Genomic DNA, 19,367 nt, shown 5'->3' with positions numbered 1-19,367 from the left:
ATGTGTGTTGGAACATCTGTACGCACATACTTCTCATTTCCCTGTCTAAAGATAGTTTAGGCTAACGTGCCCAAAATACAGCATCAGGGTTCAGTTTGTTGTTGTCTTAGTAAGCACAGAAATATTTTTGAACATTATGTCACCCTGGTTATGTATTTCAGCTGCTGCAGTCTGTCTGTGTCCGGTTTGTCTGGAGCAGTCTTGCTTCCTGGGATCTGTTGCTTTCCTACCCTGAGTCCTGAGTTGCTTAGACTGACCAGGCAAGCACATTGCTCTCTTTCTGTAAGGCTGGCCATTCTTACCCTGGGTGGTAATTTAGGTTTTCTATAGGAAGGGCATGACCTCCTCTACTGTCAGCAAAGCTGTGTCAGTGCTGCCCCTACCCTTCCCCCTGCTCCTGCACATGGCTGTCCCTGGAGGCCTTGTTGCGGCCGTGCAAAACAAAGCTCCCTCCTCTCCTCCTGCAGTGCCATCTCTATGCAAAATATTCCTGCTTTTTCTTTCCAAGTCACATTGTTTGGCCATCCCCCCTCGCTCCATCCAACACAGATGCACTACATTAATCTCCTCTGATGATACACGTGTTCCTGTGGTGTGCACTGGAAAAACAGAATTTAGTTATTGCAGACTTTTCCTTATAGATTTAGTTTAATGCCTGTGCTGTGTGAGGATTAACCCTGCACCCTCCTATCGCACATCCTCTAGTAGAAAACTGTGATGGGAGCTTTGTGCTGGCCATCTAAACGTTGTGCTTCAGGTGGGCTGGCATCTGGGAGGAATGCTGCCCAGGAAGCTGCTGCAGGCTCAGGTGTTACAAGGGAGCTGGTGCAGAAGCGGCCAGGATCGAAAGATCATAGGTTTTCCAGCATTACTAAATGGATATCAGGAGTCCACATATGTGTGTCAGAATGTTAATTTTTGTCGAGAAATGGAAAAATGCACAAGTTGTTCATATGCTTAAAAAGTAGCATGCTCATATGCAGTTGTAAAAGCTTTTTTTGCCACCCTAAGTTTGGAAATGTGACAAGAAAGGTGAGTTCCCTGGGTCATCTCAAGTGAGCATCTATTACAAAAGACTTTGCAGCTCGTTATTAGGTGCTTTCTGTCTAACACTTGTTTTATGGAGGGAGAACCTCTTAAACTTCTCAAAGTCTGAATTTTATTGATGATACTCATCTTCTGTCCCTGGAGCTGTGAGGACAGGCTCAGGGCTGCAGGAATGCAGTGCTCCTATTCTGGGTAAAGGTGAAGGAATCAGCATCTCCCAGGGAACGGTGTCCCTGGCTTCAGCAGGAAGACTGAGCCGTAACTGTGAAGTGCTGGAATTTTTTTCACTATTTCTAGTATGTCTTTGAAGCATGTGTAGATGGACATGTGTATTGTCACTGCAAGACTGGAAAGAGAATGCAAGAAAATGATTGAATATTCTCAAATATGTTTTGTAGCCCATTGGGTGTTATGGGTATGACAATGACAATGTGGTGTGGTGTGGTTTCTGTGGCATGTAGTCTCAATGACCTGCACAATTCAGTTGCACCACTTCTGGCAGATCACAGTCCTTGGGAGCCCTGTGTCCCACCTTTCCTCACCAGATCATCTATCCGAAGCCGTGTGTGTTGTATGCAGTATGCAGCACCAGTGTGGGTACAAGCTGAAAGAAAACTTTACTGTGTTTGACAGTGCCTTTTCAGCTAACGCACTGCCATGATTTACTTGACAGCCGTGAATCCCAAAATTGGTTGATTGCCGAGAGAGACTTAAAACTGTGGAGACTGACATGTGAAGTAAAAAGAATTAAATGCTTAATTAATAAATGTACACTTCCTACTTCATGGAGCATGACCTTTTTGTTCTCTCCTGTTTTCTTGAAGGTGCCATGCATTCAAGTGGAAGCTGTTTAGAAACTTAGTAAAGAAACACACGTGTGAAGATTGAGAGGGCTCTGAGTCAAGTGATCTCCTAGACAAATATTGGACCTTTTTAATAGGAAAATGTTTGGGGCTACTAATCTGTAGAGGTTTTTGGTCATTGTTTGGTATCCTAACGATGGTGTTTGTATAGTTGTGCAATTACTCTTTCTCCTAGGGACTAAAATGAGCTTGTTGCCTTTAGCTTTTTGTGGAGGAATTCTCCCCCATTTTTATGGATTCCTTATAAGATTTGTCATTAGAATCCTAATTATGAACTTTGCTATTTCTTTAGTGCCTTCTTATATTATTTCTTTGCTTCACATATGTTGTTTTGTGGTGTGAAGATTTTTGTGAGTAAAATCCTTCCTAGTTAAGGAGATGCTAACGTGTGTGACAGTTCTTATCTTCCCAAAATGGCAGCAATTGACTTGCAATTTTTCATGTAAACTGATTTTCCAGTCAGAAAAGTTTTCACTTAAAGAAAGTAGCTATTAATTACTTATCTATCCCTGTTTCAATATGCCACCGTCTCGTTAAATAGCTCCCTTGTCTATTTCTTTCTGAAACTATAAAGTACTCTTTTCTACAGAACAAGCTCAATGACATCTTGACACTTCCCTGATGTTTTCAAATCCTGGTGGGTTTGAGTGAATTATTGGATTTATTTGAACTTCAGATTTAATGCTTGTAAATATGCACAGATGAAAGCTAAAAAGGTTGACAGAAATGCACTTGCAATTGAAAGTGCTAGTTTTAGCCTAGTTATCTTTGGCAAGGCTCATCTGAGGCTCATCAAGTCCAAGAACTCAAGTGATCATAAATCTGTTTTGATACTAGTAATTGTCTGGTATTACAGCAGTTAGTACTGCCTCTCCTATTGTTATTTTGGACCCTGGGGAAATGTAAAGTGCAAGTCTGTCTTACAGTGTCTCAGTACTAAACATGCCAAGCATGTGGAGGAGATCCTTATCTTCACTTTGCAGGTGGTGGATAAGGTGCAAGAGCAGGTTGCATGAGAAGGCTGACACAGGTGCTATTTGGTGGGACTTCATCTTCCAAAAAGCTTTAATGCTGAATGGCCCTGCCTTAACTGAACAATGCAATGATTTCCTCTTTCTGAACAGAAGCACTGTTACGCATGACAGAAACAGAAAGATAAGCCCACTCAAGCAGTGAAGCCTTCTATTAAATCATTGCAATTATGATTTAAAGAGATGAATCGTAGTTTTTTGATAGTCCAAGGATTTGGAAGGTCTGTGAAACCCTCAGACGTGGCTTTATTTTAATGAAGGAATTAGTGTAGTGACATTAGATCTGTGTCCATGTAGCCAATTAAGCAAAGCAAGCAAGTGGATGCCATCTCTTCTGCTACTACTTCAACCCCTTTCCTTTGTGAATGTAGTGCTGCCGTGTAGGATCTCCTGCTATACCATATCTCCTGGTACTTGCTGTGGGATTTTGCACGGGGGATGATCAGATCATTTGGTATTTAGTTTTGTAGTTTCACCTGCTTGTTTTGTTTTCTGTTAATAACTGTGCTTTAATCTTATAAATATGTCATGTCCTACATCTATTTGGGGAGCTAATCCTGTTGTAGTAGGCATCTATTTCAGGAGCAGCCCCGGAAAAGAACAGCATTATTCGAGTGCTTTCCTCCACTGTTGTCTGTAATAGGTTGTATCACCAGTATTTGAGTGTTAGTGTAATGTAAGAGTTCACAAAGGAAAGACGTTATTTGTTGCGTCAACTCATTAAAAATATTCTGCATGGATTTTTCCAAAAGAATAAGCAGATCCAGCATAGTGGGCCTTGTGCCAGGGAACGTAACATCCCCGTGTTACATTAGTCGAAGCTCCAAGTTGCTTTAAAAAGCAATTTTTAATGTGTTTGTTGGGTATCCCTTTAAAAAAGAAAAAAAAGAAAAAAGAAAAAAAAAAAAAAGAGACAGGTTTGTGTACAGAAGTAACAAATTAATTCAGTTCTACCAGAAAGTAGGTCAGTGACTGACCTCCCGATAGCATGAGGCAGCAGTTTCTAGCAGAAGTGACAGCTCAGCAGCATGAACCCTCGCTGTCTCCAGGAAACTTGTTTTGACAAATGTAAACATGTTATATCCTGTATTCCTCTTACTTATTTATTTATTTTTTTTGTTACTGCATTAAAAACCACAAACTGTCACTCTCCATCCCCTTTCTTCACCCCTTCTAGTCCCCGAAGGGAAATGCCTTGTAACATAGCTAATAATTTTTGCAAGGCTGCGTAATGAGTAAGTCATTCCAGTAGGGCTTTTTTTTGACAGCTGAATTGAGCACTGTAAACCAGACTTGACTAAAATCCAAACCAAAGCATTTCTGATGGTGAGGGAAGTCACTGGGAAGACCGTAACTGGATCAGTTTAGGATTGAGTGAAACTTTTGCATAAATGTCTCTTCAACATTTGTGTGGCCAGTGTGATTGGCCACATTGCTGGTCAGACAGGGCTTTGAACAGGTCCTTGCTGCAGTCCTGCAACACCAGACTCTGGGATTCTTCTGTAATTTGGGAGAAAATGCCAAACGATTGGTCACACGTTCCCTGCAGTGCCCCACCACTGCCTACTGAGCACTCCATAAGGAAAAAATGTCTGAAAAGGAGTAGGGCATGTGTTCATCTCATGGAGATGTCTTTATCAGCAGAGATAAAAGATGAGTCATGGTAACTTCTTTGGTACCTTTCTTGCAATGATTTCTGCAATAAAAATCACCATGGATTGAAAAGTTGAGGAAATCTTCCAGCTACAGTGCTATGTTTTGGCAGATGAGATCCATCCCTGGTCTCTTGAACTGCTTCTTTCTTTTGACAGGTTGCACATGTAAGGTGATGCCATGTGATGTAGTTATGAGGATTTCAGTTTGTACTAATCACAATGATCTGATTTAAGCATTCTTAACAACAGTTTAATGAAACTTCATATCTCTAGGTTTTCTTTATTATCTAGTTATTTTTTCTGGCACAAGGTGACTGAGAAACATCCAGTGAATCTTATTGTCATTTCTGCATAAGCCATACAAATAATGATTTTTGCTCCTGTGACAGATAAACCTTCAGAGCTCCTCATCTGTGTGTTGCCGTTTAACTGATTTTTATGTTTGTTTGTTTGTAAGCATTGCACTACAATAAAACTTGGATGACATTGTCTAAGCCAAAAGTAGAGACATATAATTTGGGAGCAGCCATGGGAATATACGTGTTACAAACAAAATTCTAGCTTTGGTAGGGGTTTGATCACAGTGGATACAAGTCAAGCAAGAAACCAGATGGATTTATTTAGCATAGCCAAAAATGGCAATGAGAAGAAAAGGAAAGAAGAGAGTCCTTTTTTTCAATGAATTACATGTTTTGCTCCTTTGCTAATGCTATAGATAATGCTGGCATTGATTGTCACACAGCCCACAACAGATGTAATGCAAAGAAAGTTGTGAAAAAATATAGTAATATATGCAGTTAGAAAATGACGAGGAAAGGAGCGAATGCCCACGTGCATGTGTCTCAGTATGTTTGTGTGCAGGGAACACGTTTCCCAATCTGCCTTCCAAAGGGTGCTTGCCTTTTGGTGTTGCCCTCAGAGTGGCAAATGGTGCTGGCTTTCATGTGATTAAACTCTTAACAGTGCCACTGGGTTTCTTCTGCTTGAAAAGAAGCTCAAGGTGTACTCCAAAGAGACACAAGTGAAGCTATGCTCCCTTTTCCCACCATTTCATGCTCACAGAGCTATTGTTTCCTACTGCCTCCTCTCCTGCACTGAGGAGGGAGATCCCAAAAGGGAATGCTGTCTTTAGGCGGTACTGACCAAAGTTTATGTAGCTTGAGATCCTTTCAGTTCAAGGTAATCTGAGCATCTCAGTCCCTTCCTAAGAACTAGAGCTATTTTTGAAGCCCCCACACAGTAGAAAGCAGCAGGGATTTTCCTGCTTGCCCAAATGCTTGCAGGAGGTCCTGCCAGGCTGCCCAAATGAGCTTCTTCTCTGTTTGATGGTGGGTGGCAGAACAGAGTGTAAGAGATATGATGCGATGACCTTTGCAGAGAGGTGCAGATGGGTGTAGAGCAGAGACAGGAAAATTACCCACCTTTTAGTTAGTCGTTGATGTTGCTTTCCCTGGAAGGAGAGGCTGTCTTAAACCCCAGCAATGTCCTCACTAACTGTTGCACAGGTGCCCAGGGAATTAGAAAGCTGCACCTCTCCTTTTTCTTCTTTCCAGCTAGAGAAGTTGCTTCACATACTGCATCGCATGCATGTGGTGGCAACGGAATACATTTCTCAGTGTATTTCTTGCACTTTGGTTACATGCATGCATCATCAAGAAAGCAGGATGGACTCATATGTTCCCTTCTGCTTTTGAAATCTTGGTGCAGGCTTTCATCTAACACCTTGCTAACAGCAGTGAGTTGTAAGAGCAGTCACTCTTTGTGATCAAGCTTTGCCATTTTTTCTGTGACAAAACCTGAAGATGGAATGTAGGAGCCAACAGAGCTGCCCTGTTCTACACTGCCCAGTTGCTGAACCCCTCTTGGCTTTCCTGCACTAGCCCTGAGCTGGTCAGTGCAGGCATGAGCTCATGAGTGGGACTTGGCAAGATTTTATCCATGGGGAATAGAAGTTTCCTCTTGATTGCTTTCTAAATGTAGAGCATTCTAAGCTAATTAACATGGATGATATCATTCCAGCCAGCAGCACAAGATAATATCCATCCTGATTGTAAATGACGTAAACGTCTCTGTTTCTATTAGATGTACCAGAGGGTAATCTGTGTCATTTTTCGGAGTATCACTGATAAATTTTGTGCAGGGATATGTGCATCTTTTCTGCTGGCACAAGTAGATCCATGTGGAGCTACCAGTTCTCTATACGTGTAGTGCAAAAACCCCTGTGTTAGTCCACTGCTGCCATGAAATCAAGCTCTCAAAAGCTCATGCAGCATTTGTATCAGTGCAAAGAGAGCCAACTGAGTTGTGAGAGTTCTGCATTTTAACAGGAAAAAGTTCAGATAAAGAGCAACTGGAGAGCCAGTATGAAATTTCTTTCCCCTCAGTATTTTGCAGAAGCTTCCTTTGGTTGAGCTTACAAACCAGGTTTTGTAGAGAAATGACAGGATTCTGCTTGCACCAATGCAGACGTAGACTAGGGTGACTGGATGACTTCTGCCAAGATACAGAGTTGCCTCTCTGCAGGAGTCAGGAAAGACTCAAAGCATCTCTTCACTGTATGAATGTTGGGAAAAAATAGGAAAATGAATTCTTTGTACTGCAAAGTTAATTTCCTGAATGAGTCTTCTTTGCATTCAAGTGGAGTGTGTGCTCCAATAGGTGGTGGAGTTTAACAAGAGAATGTTGGTAGTCCGCATTGCTAGTGCAAAAAGTGAAATGGCTTTTTAGTTCATCAACTTCTGCCTGACCTAGGGCCCAGCTTATCCCCCTTTCTTCTCTCCTTACTGGCAGTCTTCATGTCCTGTTCCCTGCCAACATGGAGTCCAGTGGTTTGCCTTAGCTGCTGAATGGAATTGTCTCATTCACAGGGATGTCTGCAGAAGTGCCGAGCAATTTAAAGATAAACTTTAAGAGAAAAGATGAAGATAAATTAGTAAAAATACCTTGAACAAGTCAAGATCCTTTCACCAAGTGGATGTGTTGTTTATTTCCGGATGCTCTGGTTTCCCCATGCTTAGCTCTGTTTTGGAGCCATGCTTTAGGCAGGCGTTTCAAGTTAGCTTGGCTCCTCTCAGCCAAAACTTCCTTTGTGTTCGTTACTGATCCTGGTGTGTAAATAGGCAGGTTATTATTCTTGCCCTGGCCAAGAAAATGGGGAGTTAAAATTTAAAGATGCCATGGGCACAAGTGCTGTCTAATGGTTACTGTCTTGAGTACACAGAAATCAATTTGGACCTTGTCTGATGAGCACTTTTGCTTTTTTTTTTTTTTTTTTTTTTTTTTTCATATAAAGCAATACAGAAAAATTGAGAAATAAATGCATTCACTTAAGATAACATTGTGTGACAGCTGAGAACAATTAAAACTCTTACTTGCAGCTATATTTTTTTCCTTTCTACAGTAGGTGGGTGGTGTCTGCAGCTCTGAGTAGTTGGGTATTTGTCACGGGTCTGATCTTATCATTCACATGGGAAGAAAAACTGTCATGCAAGGTTATTTATTTTACAGCCTTTTCTCCTGGCTTTGCACAACACACAGGTCTTGGTAGATGAGAAAGGATTTTTTTTTTTTCTTACGAGAGTCTTTTTAGCAATAAACACACGCCTAACTGTAAGAGAAAAAAGTTTCACAGCCTAACTTGTTTTGTGAAGCCCAAACATTTGTGAAGCTTACAAACCCTCAAAGTTTGCATAATGTGCCCATCTCTGATCTCAAACATGAGGTGGCAGAAGAGGGAAGTGTTACTTTTTTTAACCAACAACTTATGACTGTGTCAACACATGACAATTTGTCAAAGCTTTCTGTAGTGGTGCTGTAAATTAATTTTTAGCATCAGTTGTGAGTGGTAAACACTTCATGCGGTGTGAACAGCTCTTAGTACAGTGTGAGTTGTCAGCAGCTTGCTATCTACCCTAAAAGAAAAAAAAAAATGAAGGAGGGAAGGATGAAAGCTCAGTTACCAGTATAAAATGGATCTGAGTCTGCAAAAATTAGACATGTGGTGCTATTTTTTTCTTCCTCCATACCAGTCAACTCAACCTTGAAATGTAGTGCTTGGTTTTTCCAATAATAAGAACCTGGCTTCCAGTCTGGGGTTTGAAAATCACAGCTTTTCATCCTGTGCATGGAAATAGTGCCTGAAAGCATATGGGTTTCTCTATTCACTAGATAGCTAGGTGAAGTTGGGCCCTCTCTTCAACTTTGAGTTGTGCCTCTGTTTGCTTTAAAAGCAGAACGTGTCCTGCATACGTGAGCCTGCTCCTTTGCTGAGAAGTCTCACATAAATGACATAAAATGAAAAAAAAAGATGTCAGGCCAAAAAGAAATATTGAGGGCTGAGTTCTGTCTCTCCCTTGCCTGTCTCCATGATGTTTCTTCTTGCCCATCTGAGCCATTGTGGTTCATACAGTAGGAGTTGACATGATGGAAGAAAATGATTTGGTATGAAAAGCTGGGAAGTACGTACTGTAGAAAACAAGTTTTCAGATACAAACCTATTTTAATCTGTCACTTCAACAGAACAAGTAGTAATAACCTCCCAACCTAACAATGACTGTGAAGTTGAACATTAATTCGTTCAGTCATTGAATTGCTAACTTGTCTAAAACTTGCAAGTGAACACCCACTCAAGAAAGAAAAAGAACTTGGTGCCTAGAGTTCTTGGCCTTGCTGAAATCACCTAGATTTTTTGTCGCTAATGCCAATATTTCATTTTGTGTTTCCTGAGAATGCTTCAAGTAGAGCTAGATGAGAAAAGCAGCTGAACCAGGTTGTTGGCTGCTTTGATATGTTCAGTATGTTTTTGTTCTCAAGCACAGTTGCTCTCAGCTCCAGCTCTCTAGGTCAGCTTTGACTGTGCTTTGGCACTTGTTCCTGTAAATGGGCGACACAATTGAAGTTTGGCATGGGAACTTTATATAGTCCTACTAAGGCTGTTTTTAATCTGATTATGATTTTAGAGAAAAAGATGACTTTATTTGCGTATTTGCTCACAAAGAATTTTGGTTTTATTTCCTTTTCCAGATATAACTGTAGGTGCTTCTCGTGTGAAAGAGCTGAGCCACACCATCCAGTAAGCTGTCTAAAGCAACTGTTGGCTTGCTTGGAAATCACTTCCAGAACTGTGTTGTAAGTATTTTTGCAAAAGCAGCACAAAGTGGTTTCTTCAGTTCGGGAGGATTTTTGATGTTTTGATTGTTCCTTGTAATTTCATAGTTTTATTCCAACACCTACTAGACAGCGGCAGTATACATGAGAATATCATCTTCAGACTATGATATCTGAAGAATTTAGCAAAAGCCCATTAAAAGCTTTTACCTGACTTGCTCAGGAAAACACCCAAATCTAGAAATAAGTTTGGTTAAATACGCATAGATCTCTTTTGTTGTTTGCCAGTACAGTTTTTCATTCTGTGCCATACATGAGTTTTTTTACTGTTCATCCTTGTTTCCATTTTTGCTCTTGAGCATTTTAGCTGTGGGGCATAAACTTTGAGCTGTCTAAATTCAAAGTACTCCATGGATAGCTGCCCTAAGTAAGCTGAAAAGAGCACTGTTTTGTCTCTTCCAGCATGCTGCGGTATGGACAGGGAACCTCAGTATGCTGTGAGTGGCAGTGGTTTTGATCAGCTGTGTTTGTCTCAGTGATGACTATGTATGTCAATGAAAAATACCCCATTTCATGTTAAAAGCCAATTGCATTGAGTACAGCATTGTGAGTGTTTACTCTTAAAATCATAATATCATCCCAGAAGAATTCAAGAATAACACCAAGAAAACCTAATTATGCCATTTTATACCATTACTTTTGAAAACATAATCCATTTGCAGACGTTTATGACCTGAAATTTTACACCTCTTTGATTTCTTTTCTTATTCATTTGTCTGCTGCTGATGATGCAGGTTATCTTGATATGAGAACTATTTATGACTTCATTGCATTTCCCTTGAAATGGCCTCTGATAATGTCGTCACTTCAGAGAAAAAGGGTGGGAGCTTTTAGTGACTCAGGACTCAAGTCACTTAAAGTTAAGGACTTTGTACAGGTTGCTCACACTGCTTAGCACCTTGCAAAATATTCCCTGCAGGTTACATTTAGTGTACAAAACCAGTTTTTTTGTTTTTAATGTGCTAATCACGGAGTCTTTCAAACCCAATGGTAAAGCAATTGAAAGCAGATTTCATGGAGTAGGTTTCTTGTTTGTTGATTTCTGTTCTGTGTAGTCAACTGACACACCTGGATTGCTCTCTAGGTGAGTCTGTGTGTCACAAAAATCTTTGACTAGCTCTGTCAGGTTCCCATACTGCCTTCTCACCATTGGTCTGCAAGTCCTGTGCTTAGTTTAATTCAACATGGGTGGACAAGAGTAGAAGTTGAGAAAGATGTGGTTGTTGTGAATTATGGGTTACCTGTGCTGGGGCAAATGGACAGAAAATCAGGGGGTTGCTTTGGGAAAATTCTGTAGAAATTTGGAAAAAGACAAGATGTTTGGTTTCGGCATCTTGCCTGCACACGGTCTGTGTGATGCTGGAATTTAAATCACAACCCAAGCTGATTTTTTCAGCACGGGAAGCACCCTGGGGGTCACAAGTGCCTCTGGTCTTCTCCTGTACAGCATTGCAAGGCGTCCCAGCAGGGCAGCCTGCTACGTCCTGGCCCTGCTGTACAGCTGTCCGTATGCATCAAAGGATGTTTCACGGGGAACCTCTGGTTTTCTTGCTGTTAACACTGTATTTTAATTCATTGTATGTTACGGCTTTTGAGTCCCAGAGGCACCAGGAGCATTTATTTAATTGACCCTGAGGTAGTCACTGCTTGCTTTGTATGCCCAGATCAGACTCGGTGTCCCATGGCATACTACTGAGGCTGCTGTGCAGTTTTGTTTCTACCAGGTTCCTGAAGGACTCACTACACCACTGTGGCTTTCTGCCTCACGTCCTTTGAATTCAACTGCATTAGTCTCTTTAATGGTGTCAGAAGGCCAGAGGGACATACTGTCTCTCTTTGAATCCTCAAAGAACAAATGCGTGCTTTTAAATAGTTAAAAAGAAATGTTAATTATGATTCACAGATAGTTTTAACCCAAATATTAAGTAATATCAAATGCTGACGTTTTCAATCAGTAATTGTTTTTCCAGCTGCTGAGTGGGACTAACTATTAAATATTTTTAGAAGGTTATTTTTGCAGCTGCTCAAGAGCTTTAAGCATAAAAGTCTGAGGTTATTTTGTCGGGCTTGACAACCTTGGCTGCGCAGTGGGCAAAAGTTAATGACAGTCTGTGGTGAAAATGGAATGGTGACATTCTTCTGATACACCTTGGTTAGTTGTGGAAGGTTTGGGCTGCATCCAGATAAGCTGAAAATAGCATTCTGGGCTCTTTTGAAATTTTGTGGTTTTTCAACATTTTCTGACAAAAATCTACAGTCTTTTTTTTCTTTCTTACTATGTTGGTTATTACACATACATGAAAATTAGTTTTTTCCTCTCTGTATCTTGAGAATTTTTGTGTTTCATAGAGTGTGAATTATTTTATGAAATAATGGTTTGTCTTGTAGCAAATAATGTAATGCTACAGAATTTTGTCTTAGAAATGTATATAATGTGCCTTTCAATAAGAGATTTTACGAGCTTTTCAAATATCAATTAAAGCACCAATCATGGAGGAACACTGTTCTCACCCATCAGAAAGACTAGTTAGATGCAGTACCCTGACTGTAAGTACACTGCTCACATTTACACAGTGATTCTTCAGTCAAACTGGTAAAATATTTTCATACAATGGCTTACTGGTAGCTTTTCTTCATCTAATTGTTCATTTTGTTGTAATGCCCAGCAGTGCTGGAGAATTTACTTTGGAATATAGCTTTTCTGTGCATCTCCTTGCTTTGGTTTCCCACTAAATCTATTCTGTTGTCTCACAACACTGATGTTTGCAGCAAGCATTTGCTGTAATTCATGGAAACTATGAAAATACTTTAGAAAATCACTGATATATTTTGATCAGGCCATAATTATTGGCACAGAATGCACAAAGAACACTGAGACACTGAGAGCTAGAGAAAAGCTGATGCTGGTGGGGGAAAAGGTGAAATACTGAAGGTGAAATTCTGTTTAATATTCAATTGTGGGCTTTTTAAAGCCAAATTAAAAAAAGAAGTAGAATAAAAAGCTTCCACAAAGCAGAAGTGTGAGTGAAATGAAACGTAGTGGCTAGACAAACGAAAAAAAAACCCGAATACATTCATTAAACAACACACCAAATTGAAATTTTAGAGCTCCAGTAGAAAAGGTAGTCCGTCGGCCACCCAGCTTGGACAGGGCACCCAACTGGAACTCATGGTCTGGGTTCATTTATCCGCCTTGGTCACAGGTTTCCTGTGTGTTCTCAGGCAACCTTTTTCATCTGCCCCATGACTGACTTCCTCATTTTTAAAACAGAGATCGTCGTCCTCCCTTCCGGAGGTGTGCCGTGAAGGTGCAGCCTACTGGTGCTTTTAAAAACATGAATGTTGCAATGGGAAGAGCCAGCCTAGGGACTCGAGTGAGAAGGATGAGCTTCCTCACAAAGAAAAATGGCCTGTGCTTCTGTTATTTACTTTCTGGGAGTAGATAGAAGGGATTTTCAGATCTAGAAAGGTTTTAGTGATTTTTTTTTTTTTTCTATTTTGGATCTTTCCGATCTGTTTGTCATGGAATTTGGCTGTCCCTGTGCAGCAGCAAGCAGTTGGAATATTCCTTGTCTCTCACCTTTCTCCTCACGGTCTGCCTCCTTCTAGCTTTGAGTCATTCTTATCTGCTTGACACACACGACCCACACAAACCCAACTGGATCAGAAATGCAGATTCTGTCATCTGCTGAATTACACAGAGATCTCTTGACATTTAAATATGAGTGTGTGTAAGAAAGAAACTGGAAAATGCTTGAGCCTTTTCAGCAGGTTACCTGAAGTGACCCTTAGCTGTTGAAAAAGGCACTATGAGGGAGCCATCCGTCACCTCGTGGCCTCCTGGCAAGATGTACATTGGCACATTGTTGCTTTCACATGATGAGGGTATCATCAGTACTCAGTACTAGCACTAGCACTACAGTTAGCCTTCTGCTCCTCCACTCAAGTCCCTAACAGGCAAATATTCATTTAAGTGATTTCAATATGAATCTCACACGGATGCTAATTCTGAGTAAGGAATCAGAAATGACAAGTCACATGCCTTTTGATGTGTCCTTTTATCTCATGTGGGTTGATATTTAAACTTTTCTCAGCATTTACAGGAATTATTTTTCTCTGGGAAGACGGTGTGGAGCTCTGTACTTTCTTTCTCTTCCCCCCTTAGTAATGCTCTTCTTTAGCCACTGACAAGATCGTGAAACTACAAACAGGTTTTCATTCTGACCAAATCCACCTTTTGTTTTCTCTTTGATTCTGCTACAACAGCTGTTCCTGTTTTCTGTCCTCCCACCTTCTTTATACCTTCTTTTTGTTTTGGCCATGTTTTTGCAAACCTTCCTTTGACTTGACCCTCAATTCTTGGAGTTGCTGGGGTTAATGAGAGATCCTCTTCATTGGAACCTGTGTAACCTTCCCATCCATTATGTATTTCAGTCTTTCTCCCATGGACACGGAAATGCCTCCCCTGCTTTCCTCTGAGATCTGTACTATCCCAGATGTTTTTCTGCCACCAGTTCTCTGTCTCCAAAGTCTTCCCTTCTCTGCTTGCTTCTTACTTTTGAATGGCAATCTTTTCTTTGGGAAGTTTTGCTTATCTTCACCAACTGTTCGTCAAATTGCTTTCCTGTTTATTTTTCTCCACCATTTATTTCATTGCACTAGTTTTCCCTCTCTCATGGAGAGACTTGTGAGCAGCCTTGTTGATTTAGGTCAGGGTACTCCCATTTTAGGTGAATAAAGAACCAGCTTCCCATTTGGAGAGAAGCATTGCCACTCTGGGTCGGCTGCTATATCTAATTTAAACATCTGAATGTGAAGATGTTCAGTCGCGGGAAGAGTGATGTATCATCCCTTCAGAGACTGGTTAACTCCATCCCCAGCCCTGAGAAAACATGGCTGTGCTTGAACTTTGCTGCTGCTGCTGTTGCTGCTGACCATCTCCTCTCTGCTTGTAGTACTTTTTTCTTTACCAATTGGAAAGCCTGGGAATTTGCTCTCCTTATAGCTCTGAAGGAGCGGTGCCTGAAAGCTTGGCAATTGCTTAGTTGTCTGTTGCTGTTTCAACCCCGTGTCTGAGCTACAAGTATCTAATTGTCAAAGTAACTTAGTCTTTCACCAAAGAAGTGATTTTCTTCCTGGAAATCGGGAAGCCTGCCATTTAACACACTGTAATTGACTTCAGCTGAAAGATTCAATGTACTTATCTAGGATTATGGTTCAATAAAATCTAATTGTGCCTAGAGCAGAAGGACTCATAGAAAAGCTCAAGGATTGTCGTCCGCGTTTGCCTGGACAAGCTAAATCACATCTTCTGATCCTGACAGTTGAGGTTATGCCACTTCTTGACCTGTCCATCCTCGTAGCATGTTGGCAGGAATAGTTATGCCACTTCTTGACCTGTCCATCCTAGCAGCATGTTGGCAGGAATAGTTTCCAGCAGTCTTGTTTCACACATGGACAAAGCTGAGTGTCTGACACACTGTGCAGCATTCTTTACTCAGTTTTACATGACTAACTTTCTCATTTCAGTGTGCCCTCCTGGTGTCGGGGTTGGGGAATGGGAAGTAAGCTCTGTCTGGTTTCATTATGATAGTGACGATAGCGCAATCCACGATGTATGGGAGATTAAAAGCCTTGTAACCTTACAGACCAAATTGTTCACAAGATCAAAATCTGAAGTCAGAGCAGTGCCTAAACATCCTCTTGTCTTGCCTCACCCAGTGTAGAAATAAATAAGGGAAAACAAATATTTATTCAGAACATCCTCTCACTGTTTACCAAGTAGGAAGCTTTGTTGGGCCAATTTCTGCATGTAAATACTCACTGGCTATCATGTATTGGCTTTTATGACTCTATACTGTAATAACAAAAAGCCTTTTTGCCCAAGTATTTATTAAAGTGTTTTTGTAAGCCACTCTGATCAAATGGGAAAGCATTCAATTTCATTTTTCACTTACAGAACTTCAGGAAAAAGCAGAGACTTTTTCAGTGTGATGAGAACATGGCACAGGTAATTAGTAATTTGGGATGATGGCCTAATAGGTTGTGTGCCCAGTATCCTTGTGACATTCTGAGAACACAAGCATTGTTACTCTTCCGAGAGATGTTTCCCAAGCCATAGCCCTTGACCCAAACTTGACTGTACATTATTAGCTGTTCTCACCTGGTGCTATTCTTCTTTTCTCAGTTATTTCTGTCAAGATTACACCATTGCAAACAGGAAAGGAGAAATATGCTTTCAGACCAAAATAATTGATTTTGTTGGTTCTGGCATGCTGACTATATAAGCAGTAAAATATGTAATATTGCTTGGTACAGCATTTGCAGTATTAATCATTCTTTATGCAACTCCCTATTTTTTTACAAAAATTAAAACAAATGCCAGGGCTGCAGAGAGTAATAAAACAAGGTAATCAAGGCAGAATAGGCAGGTTCAGTGATATGAGTCAAAAATAAAACAAAACCACCAAAAGCCATGAGAACTGGAAATAGAATCTCTTCTCCATGACTATACTATGGTTCTTAGGAGAAGAGCAAAGAATTTCATTACAGAAGTGAGCTGACACTAACTACACTTCTATTTGCAGAGGGCATGAAACTGAAGAAGAAAATAAATGAAGTGTCCAAGTTTTATGTTTGAATTAAGCTGATGCAGAGAACTAGACAGACATTTAGCATACAGTTTTTCTTCATTCAGTAATCTTTCTTTTTGAAATGCTTCTGTTTTGCCTTGTCTGCCATGCCTTTATTTTTTTCATGTTGATGTTCAGGAGATGGTTCAAAATGAACCAAAAAGCTACCATGGCAGATACAAGCAACCCTACAAACTTTGCCCAGTTGACATGTGGCAGAACACTGATGCAGCTTCGTACACCACTTACTCACATGCAGTGCCAGACAATGAACATTTTGTTAGTATTGGCAACTCCTGAACTAAGTAGGATTTTTTACTGGTTTGCTTGAGAGTGCAAAGTGCTTTTAATTTCCATTCTTCTGTCTGAGCATCACCACCCTTGTACCTTGGAGTAATAAAACTTCAAAGAGTTGATAAAAATTACAGTTGAAGGCAGATGTTTTTCCAGGTCAGAAAGATAAAAACCAGTGCTAGCCAAGTGCAGTCATCTTATATCTAACCAAAATACTGTGTCTCTTCATATTTTGGGAATGTGTTTCCATTTCTCTCTCCAGAGTAACTAACACAGATGAAAGCACTGTTCATAAAAATACAAGATTATTCAAATATTTTGCAAAGTTGATGACACTTGGTTTCTGTGCTGAGTATGGATAAAACTGTAAGTTTATGGACATCATTTCTAAATCACAAGTGAGATTGCATCTTGTTTAGTATTCTCACCATTTTGTTTCATAAGTATATCTATGAAGTAATTTTTTACTTCAGAAGAGCTTGTAAATTTCTTGCTTTACAATTTTTTTTAATTTGTCATTTAAAATGCAAGACTTTTATTTAAATCCACCGTATCCTGCCAAACTCGACAGAGAGAAAGTATAGTGTTTTGCAGGTATTCTTAGTTTCAAGTCCAGTTGTGTACCACTGTTAGGGAAGTAAAATGTAATGTCATCTCCAGCCCATAAATCATTTTCTTTCCCCTTTTTATCATTTTGTTCCATCTTTTCTTCTGCAAGACAATTTTAGATTTTTTCTGTCTCCTTGCTTTAATAGCTATCATTGTATTACTCTATGCAGTCTTCATTTAGATGGATCCTCCTTCATTTTCTCCAAAGTATAGTGAGGATCTGGGCATCACATCAGCAGTGCAGACCATTTATCTACTGTTAAATTTTTCAAATACTGCCCCATAATCTATAAATTATTGTTCTATTTAACCGAGCTCTGCTTTCAGTTCTGATCTGTGTGGTCAGCCTAGTGCTCCTGCCCAAGTCCTTTCTTTTCTATTTTCATATTGATACTGTAGCTGAATCCTTTCTTTTTAGGTCTCATACCTGTTTCACTTTTTGATTCCTTTGTTCTAATGATGTTACTGTTCCAGGCAGATTACTTGGCAGTGACCCACAGTGTGGCTGTCGAGTGTCATCTGTATCCTGGTAGAAGGAACTGCCCTGTTTGTGTCACTTTTGCTTTAGAAAATGCCACTAGAGGCATTTGCGGTCTCACTTGATCTTTGCTTGTTTGGAAGATGTGAAAATAATTAATCATAGAAATGGCTTATTTTGGGGAGGTGTAGCCCGAGGAAGGTAGACGTGTGAGAGTGTGTGTTTGTTGGTAGTGTCAGAAGGGGAATCCCTCCATTGGGAATCACTGTTACCTGAGTACTAGCGTCAAAAGATGGGAAATCAGTGTGCTCTGAAACTTCATTGCACCATGATTCTTCTTATATCAGTCTCTTCCCATAAGACACTTCACTTCAGAAAAGTGCAGAGAGAGGGGAAAAGAGAAGACTATTTTGGGGGGAGAAGTCCCACAGAGGAACGAGGGAACCCTTTGTAGCATTTAATGCCAAGAAAATGCAATAAAATCAGTGCTTCCACTGAGAGTTGGCAGCGTATTCTTTCTGTAACAAGACCTGGTTTTGGTTTCTTTGTAGTACAGCCTGATTCAGACTGTAACGAGTTGACTGGAGAGACTGAAATCTGCTTTTGACAGATATTTCCCATGATCTGGCAAACATAAATACTCTTGTAAGCTGACAGGCAGCTTGTTTACATGTAAAAGAAAAAATAACACCAAAAAAACACACACACTCAAACACAAAGCAACATTCGGATCAGTCATTCTGATCAAGGCAGTGTCAATTATTAGGCTATAAAGGGAACTGATGACTCAACTTAGGCACAACACTGCGGCGGTCTCCGATTTTCGGTTTCAGAACAGATTCTTTTCAGGAATTATTTTCATTTACACCTGATGTTCAAACAATGCTTCTGGAAGCGAATATCATTTTGTGATCACAATCCAGGAAACCAATGTCAGCGTGTGCTGTTTTTGTGCAGAATGGAGAACACCTCCTTGTTCCTGAGTGGACATTGGGCATCAGGTGGGAGAGGGCTTCCATGACCAATCGCATCATACCAGGACTGTACCCACAAGCAGCCAGGATGTCAGTCACCGCATTAAGTTCATTGATCCGTGTGCATCCATAAAATTGAAAAGATCTTTGATTCAGAAGAGAATATTTTGATCAGATCCCGTGCTTAGTAATTCCAGCAAGTGCACTTGTAAAAATGAGTGACTCAGAAATTGAAATGCAAAGCATTTCTCTGAACGGTGGCCGGAAATTGGCTCTGAAAACTGAAACAAAGCCCAGACCGCAGCTTTATCTATTTACTTATTAATTTTAGATATGCGAAAATCCCTTTGTCTTTGGGAGACATTCTGATTCTTCTTGTAGTGCTTGCCAGTGCAATCCTTAGGCTATATGATCAACCCTGTCAGGACTGCCTGACACGTCTAATTTTTGGTTTAAAACAATGAGTTCCCCGTGAATGGTTTCATTGCCTGTAGTGCTGTCTGATTCTGTCACAGCGTTCAGTAGAAGTTGGTGGAAGTATTAGACAGGACAGGATGTTGGAATATTTGAGGTCATGTAATATTAAGGAAGAAATCCACACTAGTGGAGTCAAATGGA

The 19,367-nt window shown here is 40.4% G+C and overlaps 1 protein-coding gene across 2 annotated transcripts in view; it reads left to right on the top strand.

The window, feature by feature from the left end:
* The window catches only part of BACH2 (BTB domain and CNC homolog 2), a 184,867-nt gene that overhangs the window by 72,231 nt on the left and 93,269 nt on the right, over positions 1-19,367 (top strand). For both annotated transcript variants that reach the window (XM_042816053.1, XM_042816044.1), the window contains one exon: positions 9,619-9,723. The gene's annotated coding sequence lies outside the window, so the exon portion shown is untranslated. The remainder of the gene's footprint in view (positions 1-9,618; positions 9,724-19,367) is intronic.

Source organism: Centrocercus urophasianus, unplaced genomic scaffold (assembly GCF_019232065.1).
Source record: "Centrocercus urophasianus isolate 14NV4802_14NV808 unplaced genomic scaffold, USGS_Curo_1.0 seq_10, whole genome shotgun sequence".
Taxonomy (NCBI): domain Eukaryota; kingdom Metazoa; phylum Chordata; class Aves; order Galliformes; family Phasianidae; genus Centrocercus; species Centrocercus urophasianus.
The sequence above is the reverse complement of the archived record's forward strand: the minus strand, read 5'-3'. Positions and strand labels throughout refer to the sequence as shown.